This window comes from Canis aureus, chromosome 12, assembly GCF_053574225.1.
Source record: "Canis aureus isolate CA01 chromosome 12, VMU_Caureus_v.1.0, whole genome shotgun sequence".
NCBI classification, from domain to species: domain Eukaryota; kingdom Metazoa; phylum Chordata; class Mammalia; order Carnivora; family Canidae; genus Canis; species Canis aureus.
The window spans coordinates 46,243,743-46,257,608 of record NC_135622.1 but is presented as its reverse complement, the minus strand read 5'-3'; the positions used below and the strand labels follow the sequence as shown (position 1 = coordinate 46,257,608).

The window sequence follows — 13,866 nt, the reverse complement described above, 5'->3', positions numbered from 1 at the left end:
TGTCTTGATCTAGTGATTTTGGAATTTTAATGTCTGGAGGACAAGGGGAAAGGAGGAACAACATGAATTGGACAGATACCACAAAAGACTTCTCTTGTGATATTTTTATCAGGCAGACATATTAGTACTGACAATGATCTTTTTATCTTATTTTTTTAAGATTTTATTTATTTATTCATGATAGACACACAGAGAGAGGCAGGGACATAGGTAGAGACATAGGCAGAGGGAGAAGCAGGCTCCGCACAAGAAGCCTGATGTGGGACTCAATCCCAGGACCTTGGGATCATGACCTGAGCCGAAGGCAGATGCTCAACCACTGAACAACCCAGGTGCCCCAATGGTGATTTTTTAAGGGAAAGAAAAAAATAAATACTAAAATGTCTTGCAGTATGCTAAGAGTCTTTGAGACTTTTGTTATGATGGCTTGATATATTTTAATTATTCAGATGCCTAAGGAGAATCTGGGTGATATCAGAGTTTCCTGTTGTTGTTTGATTTTATCATTTTGGGATAAGAGAGAATAACTGAAATTGTGTTATAACTGTAGCATTCTCTCTCTCTCTTTTTTTTTTTTTTTTTTTTTGTAGCATTCTCTTAAGTTCAGTGTTCTTTTCCAAAGCAGTGGCAGTGTGCATTGTTAGAAGTTAAAATAAGCATATAGAATTCTACCCTCCAACCAACAAAGTTTAGCTAGAATTGTGGTAACTTCTTAGGGATTTACAAAAATGTCCCTGAACTTTGTGTCCTTCAAGTTTAGCTTTGCTTTTAATTTGATGTAGTACACAGTCTGAATTGATTTGGTTTGTAATTTATATGGTAAGCCTCAGCATAGGGAGCAGGTTTTGACATGTACTGGAAGCTTACACTGCCTTCTCAATACTTAGGAAATAATAATTAATGGTTAGGTATTGGGTACTTGGCACAAAACTCTAAGTATAATTAGCTTTAAGAGCTATTTTGGTGCATGATGAAAGTGAGATGTGAAACATTTTTCATGGCTTCTTAGAAGGAGTTGGGAATGTATCCAGTGGTTGAGACATGTTGAAATTTGCAATACGTAAGTGTAGTTACCTGATGAATGTGAAAGTCAGGTGATTTCCATGTTAAGAGTTGTAAAAACATTTATACTAAAATTAATGTCAGGAGGATTGGATTAAGAATTTAGATGCCCCCAAATTAAATCACACATGTGTGAAATTAAAACTAAGACAAAACACCAAAATACACTCTCTAACCTTAAAATCAGAAAGTTCACTAAGTTCTATGATTTATTTGTCTTGTAATTTTGCCTTTTTCTTTTGACCTCTCAAGTACTGAAGTATTTCTAAATAATTGTGTGTGTGTGCGCGTGTGTGTGCATGTGTGAATGCCTCATATGCATGCTCACACACATGCAGATAGATACGCGAGCTAAAGGGCATGCCATTGCTGCCAGTACCCTAAGAATGTGCTTGGTTTGCTTTTTGGATAATCCACAGTGGGTACACCATGTTCTTTAGAACTCAGAATGTGAAGTAAATCGTGTGGACTTTCCAATTACAGAAAGTTTGAATAGATAAGTTGGCAACCAAGAAGGCTACACCAAGGGGCAACTCTTTTATGACTCCTCAAGAGACAGAGCTGTGCCTGGTATCTGTCTTCTATCAGTGTAGTAGGGGCTCAGTTTCATATTGGAGCATAAGAATCTTGCTCCAATATGATCCTGATTGAGGAGCAAGAGAGCAGTTCTTGAAGGGCCTCTTTATGTATTGGTCTCTAACTTCACCAAAAACGCTTTTCGTTATTCTCCCCCCAGATTTGGAATATTTTTTTAAAATGCATTTGAAATTTGAAGATTTGTTGTATATAAATGCATATTAAAATGCCCTTTAAGAAAATAAATTGAGGAAATAATCTTCAGAGTTAAACTATCAGAATACAACATTGTAGGAAAAAAAATAGTTAAAAATTAAGGAAATGGAATGGCTCCAGATCTGAGCAAATTGTAACTGTAGATGTTAAGGGTGCAATCTGAAAGCAACGGGGCTTTGTTAGTCTGGGATTTTTTTTGTTTTTGTTTTCTTAAGATTTTATTTTATTTTTGTTTTTGTTTTCTTAAGATTTTATTTATTTGGTAGAGAGAGAGAGAGAGAGAGATGGAGCATGAGTAGGGGAGAGGGGCAGAGGGAAAGGCAGGCTCCCCACTGAATGGAGAGCCCAATGAGTGGCCTCCATCTCAGGACCCTGAGATCATGACCTGAACCAAAGGCAGATGCTTAACCAACTGAACCACCCAGGTGCCCCTGGGGAGATTTTCATAAAAGGAGAATCTCTGAGATAAATCTTGGCAGTTCCCATCCACCTACTACTGTCCTAGGAAGAGGAAATCTCAGACTTGTATTTATAGTTTTATTGGCAAGGCCATGTTTATTGAGAAGGGTACTTCCTGCCTAGTTTAGTCAGGTCACATTAAATTTTCAAGTTGCTACCCGCCCCTAGTATGATTCCAGGCTTAGCAAGCAACATTCTCATCACAATCTGGTTCCTTGTGTTACCCCACAGGGAAGAAACGTGTTGGTTACATTTAGAGTGCTCTTCTGGCCCATGCTATTGTGATCATTCTCAGTACAAATTGATACAACGTCCTAGTTTGTTCATCAGTGAATTTGAATCAGGAGAGATGATCACAGATGGGCTTTTATGGGGTTTCATAGCCAGCAAGACCTAGAGCCAAGGAACTTTACCAAGGAATGTGGCCTTTAGATTTCTGAAGGGCTGAGACTGTGTCTAGTTCATCTCTATCCCCAGCTTGAAACACAGGGCCTGGGACCCAGTAGGACCTCAGTGCTCATTTTACCTCGATTAGACATTCCTTAATAGTAAAGCCCATGTTACAACTATAATCTCATTTTAGAGTTACTTAAAAGCATATGTTCATCAATGAGAGATCTGAACAATACTTTTAAAAAGTTACATATTCTGGGATCCCTGGGTGGCGCAGCGGTTTGGCGCCTGCCTTTGGCCCAGGGCGCGATCCTGGAGACCCGGGATCGAATCCCACATCAGGCTCCCGGTGCATGGAGCCTGCTTCTCCCTCTGCCTATGTCTCTGCCTCTCTCTCTCTCTCTGTGACTATCATAAATAAAAATAGAAAAAAAATTTTTAAAAAATTACATATTCTTTTAAAAGGTTACACATTTTTTAAAAAGATTTTTTAAAAGGTTACACTTTTTTTGGTTACACATTTAAAAAAAACAAAACAGTAAAATGTAGCTATCCATATTACAGTTACTTAGAGAAAACTATTGTTAACTTTTTGGTATATATCCTTAGAGACTTTTTTTACACATTAAAAAAAATCTATCTATATATTTTTTTCTTACAAAATGGAATCTTACCATTAAGCAGATTTGTAGCTTGCCTTTAAAAAAAACTATATGCTGAAAACTGATTTCATATCAATATGTAATCTATGGCATAACTTTAGTGACTGAATAATATTCCTTAGCATATGGATATACCATGATTTAAACATTCTACTGTTCATCATTTAACGTATTCATTTCTTTGTTATTACAACTAACACTTTATTTTTTTAAATATTCTATTTCTATTTATTTATTTGAGAGAGAGAGAGCACGTGAGTTGAGGGGAGGAGCAGAGGGACAAGGAGACTCCCCTCTGAACAAGGAGCCTGATGCGGGTCTGAATCCCAGGACCCCGGGATCATGACCTAAGCCCAAGGCAGATGCTTAACCAACTAAGCCACCCAGGGGCCTTATAACCGACACTTTAAAGAAGATATTTATCATTTATTTAGAATGAATTTCTAGTGGAGATATTGCTAGGTTAAAGTATATGCATGTTTTAAAGCTTTTGATATATAGCCAAATCATCCTCTAGAAAAACTCCCATTAATTTATTAATCTCCTAGCAGTGTTTTGGAGTGTCCCATTTTACCCCTTTAAGCTTTCTGCACCTTAACATTACTTGAGATCCCAGGAACTTAGGGCAACTTATAACCCACAGGATCCTTAGCAACTAATTGGTACCCCAGATGCAGGTTTTCTTTTTCTTTTTCTTTTTCTTTTCTTTTCTTTTTTTTTCTTTCTTTTCTTTTCTTTTTTTTTTCTTTTCTTTTCTTTTCTTTCTTACAGATATACAGGTTTTCTGATTAGCCCCACCATGCTCCTCCAATTCCAACTATTGTCCCTCGACACTTGAGCTCTAGCATCTCCCACTCCCTCCCTCCCTTCTCCCTCCTTTCCTTCTGGGTCTTGAAATTCTTTCAGGGAAGCTCTGAATAGGTTGTCAGGTATGATTACCAAATAAAATGCATTTATTTATTTATTTATTTATTTATTTATTTATTTATTTATTTATTTATTATTTTTTTAATAAAATGCTTTTAGCCTTTAGCTCCCACCGCACTTTGCTCCACCCTTATCGGTAAGGCCCCCAAATCCCTTGACGGGTACTAAATTTCTCCCTGCTAGGGAATGGGGTTTGCGTGTGGAAATCCTTGCGCTCCCTCTAGCGGTTAAAGTGCGCATCCAGCACTGATGACAAAGTCCGCGCGTGTGTTGGATTGTTGTTGCTGTTCTAGTGTTAACGTCAGGAAACTTAGGGTGTCGCTTTCCCTCTCCAGGAAGCTTAGCAGAGTATCGGAAATGTCCTGTCTGTACCTTTCTGCAGCTGATTCTTTTTTTTTTTTTTTAATTTTTTTTTTAAAATTTTTATTTATTTATGATAGTCACAGAGAGAGAAAGAGAGAGAGGCAGAGACATAGGCAGAGGGAGAAGCAGGCTCCATGCACCGGGAGCCTGATGTGGGATTCGATCCCGGGTCTCCAGGATCGCGCCCTGGGCCAAAGGCAGGCGCCAAACCGCTGCGCCACCCAGGGATCCCATCTGCAGCTGATTCTTGAACCCTTGCTAGTTTTCCAGTTGAGGCTTATGCAATAGAGAGGTAGTTCAGCCCTCTCACAAATGTTCGCTCCTTTGATGTTCTACCCAGGGAGCCAGTTATGTCAAGATGTTCTATCAAATGCAGCCCAAGTGTTTTTCCAGATGTGCTGTGGACCAGTGCATGGGACTCTCCTAGAGTATTTTTTTTAAATGAAGTGGGTTTTTTTTTTTTTTTTTGAGCCCTGCCCCAAACCTCTGAACCAGAATTTCAGGGATATGGATGGAACTAGAGGACACTTTGCTAAGCGAAATAAGTCAGTTAGAGAAAGACTGTCATCATATGATCTCACTCCTATGTGGAATTTAAGAAACAAAACAGATGAACATCAGGGAAGGGAAGGAAAAATAAAATAGGATGAAAATAGAGAGGGAGGCAAAGCATAAAAGACGTTGAACGCTAGGAAACAAACTGAAGGTTGCTGGAGGGGAGATGGGTGAGGGGATGGGGTAACTGGGTGATGGGCATTAAGGACGGCATGTGATGTAATGAGCACTGGGTGTCATATGCAACTGATGAATCACTAAATTCTACCTCTGAAACTAATGGAAGGAAGGAAGGAAGGAAGGAAGGAAGGAAGGAAGGAAGGAAGGAAGGAAAGAAAGAAAAAGAAAGAGAAAGAGAAAGAGAAAAAGAAAAAGAAACAAAAAGAAAAAGAAAAAGAAAGAATTTCAGGGGTGGAATGGGGAGGGGGCAGTGATGAGGAGGCAATTATTAGGCACATTAAGTTTGAAAACCAGTGCTGTACACTCCTTGAGAAGGCATTTCTCTGTTTGATGTCTCATTAACAGTCATGGTGCGTGATACTATAATCAAACTCCTCAGGGTTATATTCGCAGTGAGCACACTATAATAATGTAACATACCAGGCTTTCACGCTAAAAACAGAACACAGTATCTACCCTTCCTTTATTTAATCCCTTGAATCTACATCCTCAATTATGTAGAAAATGTTTTCCTTCTCCTTTTAAAATATTTATTTGTTTATTTACTTAAAGCAGGCTCCAGGTCCAACATGGAACCCACCGTGGGGCTTGAACTCATGATTCTGAGATGGAGACCTGAGCTGAGATCAAGCGTCAGATGCTTAACTGACTGAGCCACCCAGGTGACCCTCTTTCTCTCTTTTTAGAAATATTATTCTAAAAAAAAAAAAAAAAAAAAAGGAAATATTATTCTGTTCAGTCTAAATAGAGGGGTCTTTTTTTTTCTTAAGATTTTATTTATTTATTCATGAGAGAACCAGAAAGAGAGGCAGAGACATAGGGAGAGGGAGAAGCAGCCTCCCTGCAGGGAGCAACTCAGGACTCGATCCCAGGACCCCGGGATCACGACCTGAGCCAAAGGCAGACACTCAACCACCGAGCCACCCAGGTGTCCCTGAATACAGGGGTCTTATTTACTCCTTCAGATACTCCAAAGTTGGGTTAACTTAGCTCAAATCTCTGAAATGTCCACACCTTTCTGAAGTTCAGGAAACCATCAGAAATAGGCCCTTCCCACCAAATTTAGAAAGCATAATCAACCATGCATAAATATAACTGCCTGTGATCAATGCATAATTTCTCTTTGGACACATGTTTAAAATGCACATTCATAGGCTTCACTCCCAAATTTTCTGGTTTGGTTGACCTTGGTTGAAGCCAGGAATCTGTGGTTTTTCTTTTTTCTTTTTTTTTAAGATTTTATTTATTCATGAGAGACACAGAGAGACAGAGAAAGAGAGAGAGAGAGGCAGAGACACAGGCAGAGGGAGAGGCAGGCTCCATGCAGGGAGCCCGATGTGGGACTCGATCCCAGGTCTCCAGGATCATGCCCTGGGCCGAAGGCGCGCTAAACCGCTGAGCCACCCAGGCTGCCCAGGAATCTGTGTTTTATCTTAAAGTGACACTGATGCAAGTGATCCTCAGACTACATTTTAAGAAACATTGCCTTGTATGTCAGAGTTTCCTGAACAAATACAGTATTGCTAGAGTATTTTATAACCAAGTCCCTTATAAATCTTACAAACTAGAGTTCTAAGCAAATATTTAATGTTAATCTGCAGAAAGAAAGTAGACTTGGGATAATAAATAGTGGCATAGAGGCCATAATTTCACCTTTCCCCTCTTATTTCCCATAGCTCTAACCTTTATTGCAGTAAAATATACATAACATAAAATTTGCCACTTTAATCATTTGTAAGTATAAAATTCAGTGGCATTAATTATACTCACAATGCTATATAATCACCATCACTATCTATTTTCAAAACTTTTTATTACCTCCAACAAAAACTCTGTATGCATTTAGCAATTGCCTGTTGTCCTCATTCCCCCAGCCCCTGGTAATTTCTAACCTACATTTTGCCTCTGTGAATTTGTTTATTCTAGATATTTCACATAGGTGGAATCCTTCAGCATGTTTCCTCTTTAGTCTGGCTTATTTCACTTAGTATGTTTCAAAGTTTTTCCACATTGCAGCATGCATCAGAACTTCATTCTTGGAGCACCTGGGTGGCTCAGTTGGTTAAGTGTCTGCCTTCCATTCAGGTCATGATCTCAGGCTCCTGGGACTGAGCCCTGCATCAGGCTCCCTGCTCATTGGGGAGTCTGCTTTTCCCTCTGCCTCCTTTCTCCTGCTCATGCTCTATCTCTCTCTCTCAAATAAATAAATATAACCTTAAAAAAATAACTTCATTCTTTCTTTGGCTAAATAATATTATATTGTGTGTGTATGCCACAATTTGTTGATCCTTTCATCTAGTGAGGGATATTTAGCTTGTTTCCACCTGTTGGCTATTGTGAATAACGCTGCAGTGGATGCTGGAGTACAACTATCTGTCCCTGTTTTTGGTTCTTTTGAGTGTGCATCTAAGAGTACAATTGCAGGGTTGTATGGTAAATCTATGTTTAACTTCTTGAAGACCACCAAACTGTTTCCCACAACTGTTCCATTTTTTTAAAAGATTTTATTTATGGGATGCCTGAGTGGCTCAGTGGTTGGGCATCTGCCTTCAGCTCAGGGCATGGTCCCAGAGACCAAGGATCGAGTCCCACATTGGGCTGCACTGGGGGAGCCTGCTTCTCCCTCTGTCTATGTCTCTGCCTCTCTCTATGTGTCTTTCATGAATAAATAAATAAAATCTTAAAATAAAATAAAATATTTTATTTATGAGAGAAAGAGAGAGGGGGAGAGGGGAAAACAAGCATGAGCAGGGGAGGAACAGAGGGAGAGGGAGAAGCAGACCTCCAGTTGAGCAGGGAGCCCTACATGGGCTGAATCCCAGGACCCTGAGATCATGACCTGAGCTGAAGGCAGCCGCTTAATTGACTGAGTCACCCAGGCACCCCTCACAACTGTGCCATTTTACATTCCCATCAGCAATGGTTGGGCACTCCAGCTTCTTCTTCCAGCTTGTCCTTTCCAACACTTGTTATTTTCTCTTTCCTTTGATAGTTGCCAACCTGATGGATGTGCAGTGGTATCTCATTGTAGTTTTGATTTGCATTATCCTCATGATTAGTGATGTGGAGCATCTTTTTGTATGCTTACTGGCCATTTGTATGTCTTCTCTGGACAAATGCTTATTTAAGTCCTTTGCCCATTTTTGAATTGGGTTATTTGTTTTGTCGTTGAGTTATAGGAGTTCTCTCTATATTTTGGATGTTAATCCCTTATCAGATGTAGTTCTGCAAATATTATCCCTCATTCTGTGGGTTGCCTTTTAATTCTGTTCATATTGTCTTTTGATGCACAGAATTTTTAAAGTTGCATGAAGTCCAACTTGTCTACTTTTTATTCTGTTGCTGTGCCTTTGGTGTCACAGCCAAGGAATCACTGCCAAATCCCACACTGTGAAGCTTTTGCTGTGTGTCTTCTTCTAACAGCTTTATAGTTTTAAGTCTTATATTTAGGTCTTTCTCCAGTTTTGAGTTAATTTTTGTATATGGTGTTAGGTAAGGGTCCAACTTGATTCTTTTGCATTCAGGTATCTAGTTTTCCCAGCACCATTTGTAGAAAAGACTGTCTTTTGTCCATTGAATGGTCTGGGCACCCTTATCAGGAATCATTTAGCCAAATGGGGAGGCTGGTTGGCTCAGTTACGTGTCTGCCTTCAGCTCAAATCATGATCTCAGGGTCCTGGGATCGAGCCCTGTGTCAGGCTCTGCACTCAGCGAGAGTTTGCTTTTCCCTCTCCCTGCTGGTGCTCTTTCTCTCTCACATAAAGAAAATCTTAAAAAAAAAAAATCATTGACCATATATTGAAGGTTTATTTCTGGGCTTTCTGTTTAATTTCATTTGTCTCTATGTTTATCTTTATGCCAGTACCACCTTGTTTTGGTCACTGTACTTTTGTAGTATGTCTTGAAATCAAGAACTGTGTCTTAGCCTTATTCTTATTTTTTTTAAAGATGTTATTTATTTATTCATAGAGACACAGCTAGAGAGAGAGAGAGGCAGAGACACAGGCAGAGGGAGAAGCAGGCACCATGCAGGGAGCCTGATGTGGGACTTGATCCCAGGTCTCCAGGATCACACCCCGGGCTGCAGGCGGCGCTAAACCGCTGCGCCACCGGGGCCGCCTCTATTCTTCTTTTTCAAGATTGTTTTGGATCTTTAGGATCCTTTGAGATTCTATATGAATTTTAGGATGGGTTTTTCTATTTCTGCAAAAAATATGGCATTTTGATGAGATTGCATTGAATCTGTAGATTGCTTTGGGTATTATTGACATTTTACTAATACTAAATCTGGTAATCCATGAACATGGGTCATTTCCCTTTATTTATGTCTTCTTTAATTTCTTTCAGCAATGTTTTATTGTTTTCATTGTACAAATCATTCACCTCCTTGGTTAAATTAGTTTCTTAGTATTCTTTTTGATTTTATTGTAAATAGAATTGTTTTTGTAATTTTTTTTCAGATTGTTCATTGTTAGTATAGAGAAATGCAACTGATTTTTGTGCATTGATTTTGCATCCTGCTACTTCACTGAATTCATTTATTAGTTATAACTGGGTTTTTTGATATGTGTGTAGCCCAGGGTTTCTACATATATGATCATATCATTTGCAAACAGAGATAATTTTGCTCTCCCTTTCTAATATGAATGTCTTTTATTTCTTTTCTTGCCTAATTCTTCTGGCTAGAAATTTCAGTACTATGTTGAACAGAAGAAGTGAAAGCAGGCATCCTTGTCTTGTTCTTAATCTTAGAGGAAAACCTTTCAGTCTTTCACCATTGAGTATGATTTTCACTATGAGTTTTTTGTATGTAGCTCTTATTATATAGAGGTAGTTTCTTCTATCTCTAGATTGTTGAGTGTTTTTATCATGAAAAGGTGTTGAATTTTCTCAGATTTCATGAAACGAAATATTGGTTTCCAACTATTATTGTAAAACTGTCTATTTTCTCCCTTTAATTCTGTCATTTTTAAAAAAGATTTTATTTATTTATTCATGAGAGACAGAGAGAGAGGCAGAGACACAGGCAGAGGGAGAAGCAGGCTCCATGCAGGGAGCCCGATGCGGAACTCCATCCCAGAACTCTGGGATCATGCCCTGAGCGAAAGACAGACGCTCAACCACTGAACCACCAAGGCGTCCCTAATTCTGCCAGTTTTTACTTCATATATTTTGATGGTCTGTAATTACGTGCATAAATGCTTATAATTGCTTTGTCTTCTTGATGCATTGAACTTTTGTTATTAATATATAATGTCCTTCTTTGTCTTTTACAAACTTTGTGACTTAAAGTCTATTTTGTCTCATATTAGTATGGCCACCCTTACTCTCTTTGGTTACTATTTGCACAGAATATCTTTTTTTTTTTTTTCAGAATATCTTTTTCTATCCTTCCATTTTCAATCGGTTTGTGCCTTTAGATCTAAAGTGAGTCTTTTTACATAATATATATTCATATCATGTGTTTTTATCCATTCTGTCAATCTGTCTTTAATCTATTTACATTTAAAGTAATTACTGATAAGGAGAGACTTCTGTCATTTTACTATTTGTTTTCTATAAGCCCTATAGCTTTTTTGTCCCTCATTTACTGTACTACTGTCTTCTTTTACATTTAGTTGATTTTTTTGGGTAGTGAAATGTTTAAATTCCTCTCTCATTTCCTTTTTTGTATATTTTGGTGGTTACCATGGGATTGCATATAATATCCTAAATTTATAACACTCCAATTTGAATTTATACCAAATTAACTTTAATAACCTATACAACTTTGAACCTTTACAGTTTCATACTCACCCCTTTCAATTGTTGATGCCACAAAATTGCATCTTTATACATTGTTTGCCCCAAAACATAAAGTAAAAATTCTTTTAAATACAGTAGTCTCTTAAATTATGTAGGAAATGAAATGTGGAGTTATAAACTAAAGTTATAATAAAATTAGCTTATATACAAATATATTTTATAATGTAATAACTACATGAATCATGTAGAAAATAAAAAGTAGAGTTATAAACTATTGTTACAATAATGCTAGCTTTTATAATTGCCTATGTATTTATTTTTATTGAGGGAGATTTCTATTTCTTCATATGGCTTAAAGTTACTATCTAGTGTCCTTTCATTTCACTCTGCAGGATTCCCTTGAGCATTTCGGTTGCAAATTCACTCAGCTTTTGTTTATCAGTAATGTATCAATTTCTCCACTTTTGAAGGACAGTTTTGCCGGATATAGAATTCTTGGTTGACATTTTTTTTTCTTTTAGCACTTTGAATATATTTGCCTCCAAATTTTCTGAGAAATCTGCTGATAGTCTTCCTCCTTATGTGCAGTGAATTGCTTCTCTCTTGCTGCTGTCAAGATTCTCTTTTTGTCTTTTGAAAATTTAATTATAACATGCTTTGGTGTGAATCTATTTTAGTTCATCTTATTGAGAGTTCACTGACCTTGGATGTTTATATTCATATATTTCATCAAATTTGCAAAGTTTTCAGCCAATATTTGCTCAGATATTCTCTCTCTCCCTTTCTTCTTTTTCTGAGACTCCCACTCTGTTTAGTGGTGTCCCACAGCTCTCTTAGGTTCTATTCATCCTTTCCAGTCTTTTTTCTTTTTGTTCCTTAGAATCAATACTTTCCATTGTCATTTTCCTGTTTGCTGATTCTCTCTTGCTTGCTCAAATCTGCCTTTGAATTCCAACAGTGAATTTTTAAATTTTACTTATTGTACTTTTCAGTTCCAGAATGTCTTTTAGTTTTCTTCTTAGGTTTCCTATTTCTTTATTGATATTTCTATTTTATTCATACATCATTTTTTGACTTTTTAGATTTTTGAGCATCTTTAAGACAGTTGTTTTAAAGTGTTTGTCTAGTAGATCTGCCATCAGATTTTTTCAGGGACAGTCCCTGTTGATTTAAATTTCTCCTTTGAATGGGTTACATTTTCCTATTTTGTTGTATGCCTTGTAATTTTTTTCTTGAAACTAGATATATATTTTTTTTAAGTATTTATTTATTTGAGACAGAGAGAGAGAGAGAGACTGAGTGAGCAGGGTGTGGGGACTTAGGCAGAGGGAGAGAATCTTGAAGCAGACTTCCTGCTGAGCGGGGGGCCCAATGTAGGGCTTTATGAGACATCCCATGAGATCTTGGCCTGAGCCAAAACCAAGAGCCAGACACTTAACTGACTGAATCACATAGGCACCCCAAAACTGGGACATTTGAATCTAATAATGTGATAACACTTGAAATCAGATTTCTCCCCTTTCCCAAGGGTTTGCACTTTTTGTTGTTATTGTTTGTTTATTGCTTTAAAAAAATTATTGGAGTCTGACTCTGTGTCAGGGACCTACGTGAGGTATACACTTAAGATCTTCGCTGGTCTTTCCTGAGCCTACAATTTTCCCTGGGCATGCATGGCCACTTTCTAATTTCCCCATTTATGCAATTGTTTTTGAATGTCCTAGTCTTTAATGTGTGGCCCCTAAAAGGGGAAACAGAGAAAAAATAAAGGGGAAAAAGCCCTTTAAATCCCCTAACCAGGAGAGGTAGGGGTTTGCAACAATGGGGGTAGGTGCAACAACAATGACCACCCACCTCTTTGTACCTCTGAGATCAGAAGCAGCAATCTATAATCAAAACAGATCCTTGATACTTGGAGGGAAATTTATGCCTATGCTGGCTTCTACAAGCTGTGTGTAGCTACTTTAGGAGGCTGTATAGCTGCTTACTGTGGGGCTGAGGGTCGGGAATGGGTAGTTGCTCTTGTGCAAAGAACTGAAATTAACCAAACTTACCATCCAAGACTTCCCCTGGAATTTTCAAGCCTTTAGTAGAATCCAGAGTTCCAAAGTTATTACATCAGACAGATTCTGTCATCAACTGCTGTCCTGTTGGGGAGACAAATTACTGGTACTTTTTCTTTTGCCATATTACCATAATCCTCTTCCACATTTCCTCCTTGTTTTTCCCTAGTAATTTTGGATTGTATCCTGCATATTGTAGACAATATGTTGTAGAGACTCTGGATTCTCTTTTATTTCTCCAAAAAAAATTTTTTTAAGTAAACTATGCCCAAGTGGGGCTCAAACTCATGACCCCAAGATCAAGAGTCACATGTTCTACTGATTGAGCCAGCCAGGTGCCCCTGCTTTGTTTTGTTTGCTTTGCTAGTGGTTTAACTAGGCAGTTTATTTAGGTAGACTCAAGCTTCTGCCTTTGAAAGAGAGAAGAAACTTTGTTTCTTCTGTTGTGGGCAGCCGCTGAAATCTCAGTTCAGCAGCTTTTTCAGTGTTAGCTGGGCTGCATAGAATCTGCCCTACACAAATGTGGTTCAAGGTCAGACAGAGATAGGGGCAGAATTTTTACACAGAACCCTGCTTTTCAGCTCTCTCCTTTTTGTGATTTTCCCTTTTTCTATTTGAGAGCTATTGTCGCCTCTCTTCTCTTCTCTTCCCTTCCTTCCTTCCTTCCT

General features: G+C 38.1%; 1 long non-coding RNA gene across 4 annotated transcripts in view; it reads left to right on the top strand.

The window, feature by feature from the left end:
• Nucleotides 1–13,866, top strand: part of LOC144281133 (uncharacterized) — a 59,445-nt gene that overhangs the window by 12,298 nt on the left and 33,281 nt on the right. For 3 of the 4 annotated variants that reach the window (XR_013349579.1, XR_013349581.1, XR_013349578.1), the window contains one exon: nt 5,946–6,055. This is a non-coding gene — a long non-coding RNA (uncharacterized LOC144281133). Of the gene's footprint in view, nt 1–5,945; nt 6,056–13,261; nt 13,305–13,866 lie in introns of those variants that run through there. The other variant, XR_013349580.1, reaches the window with a different exon arrangement.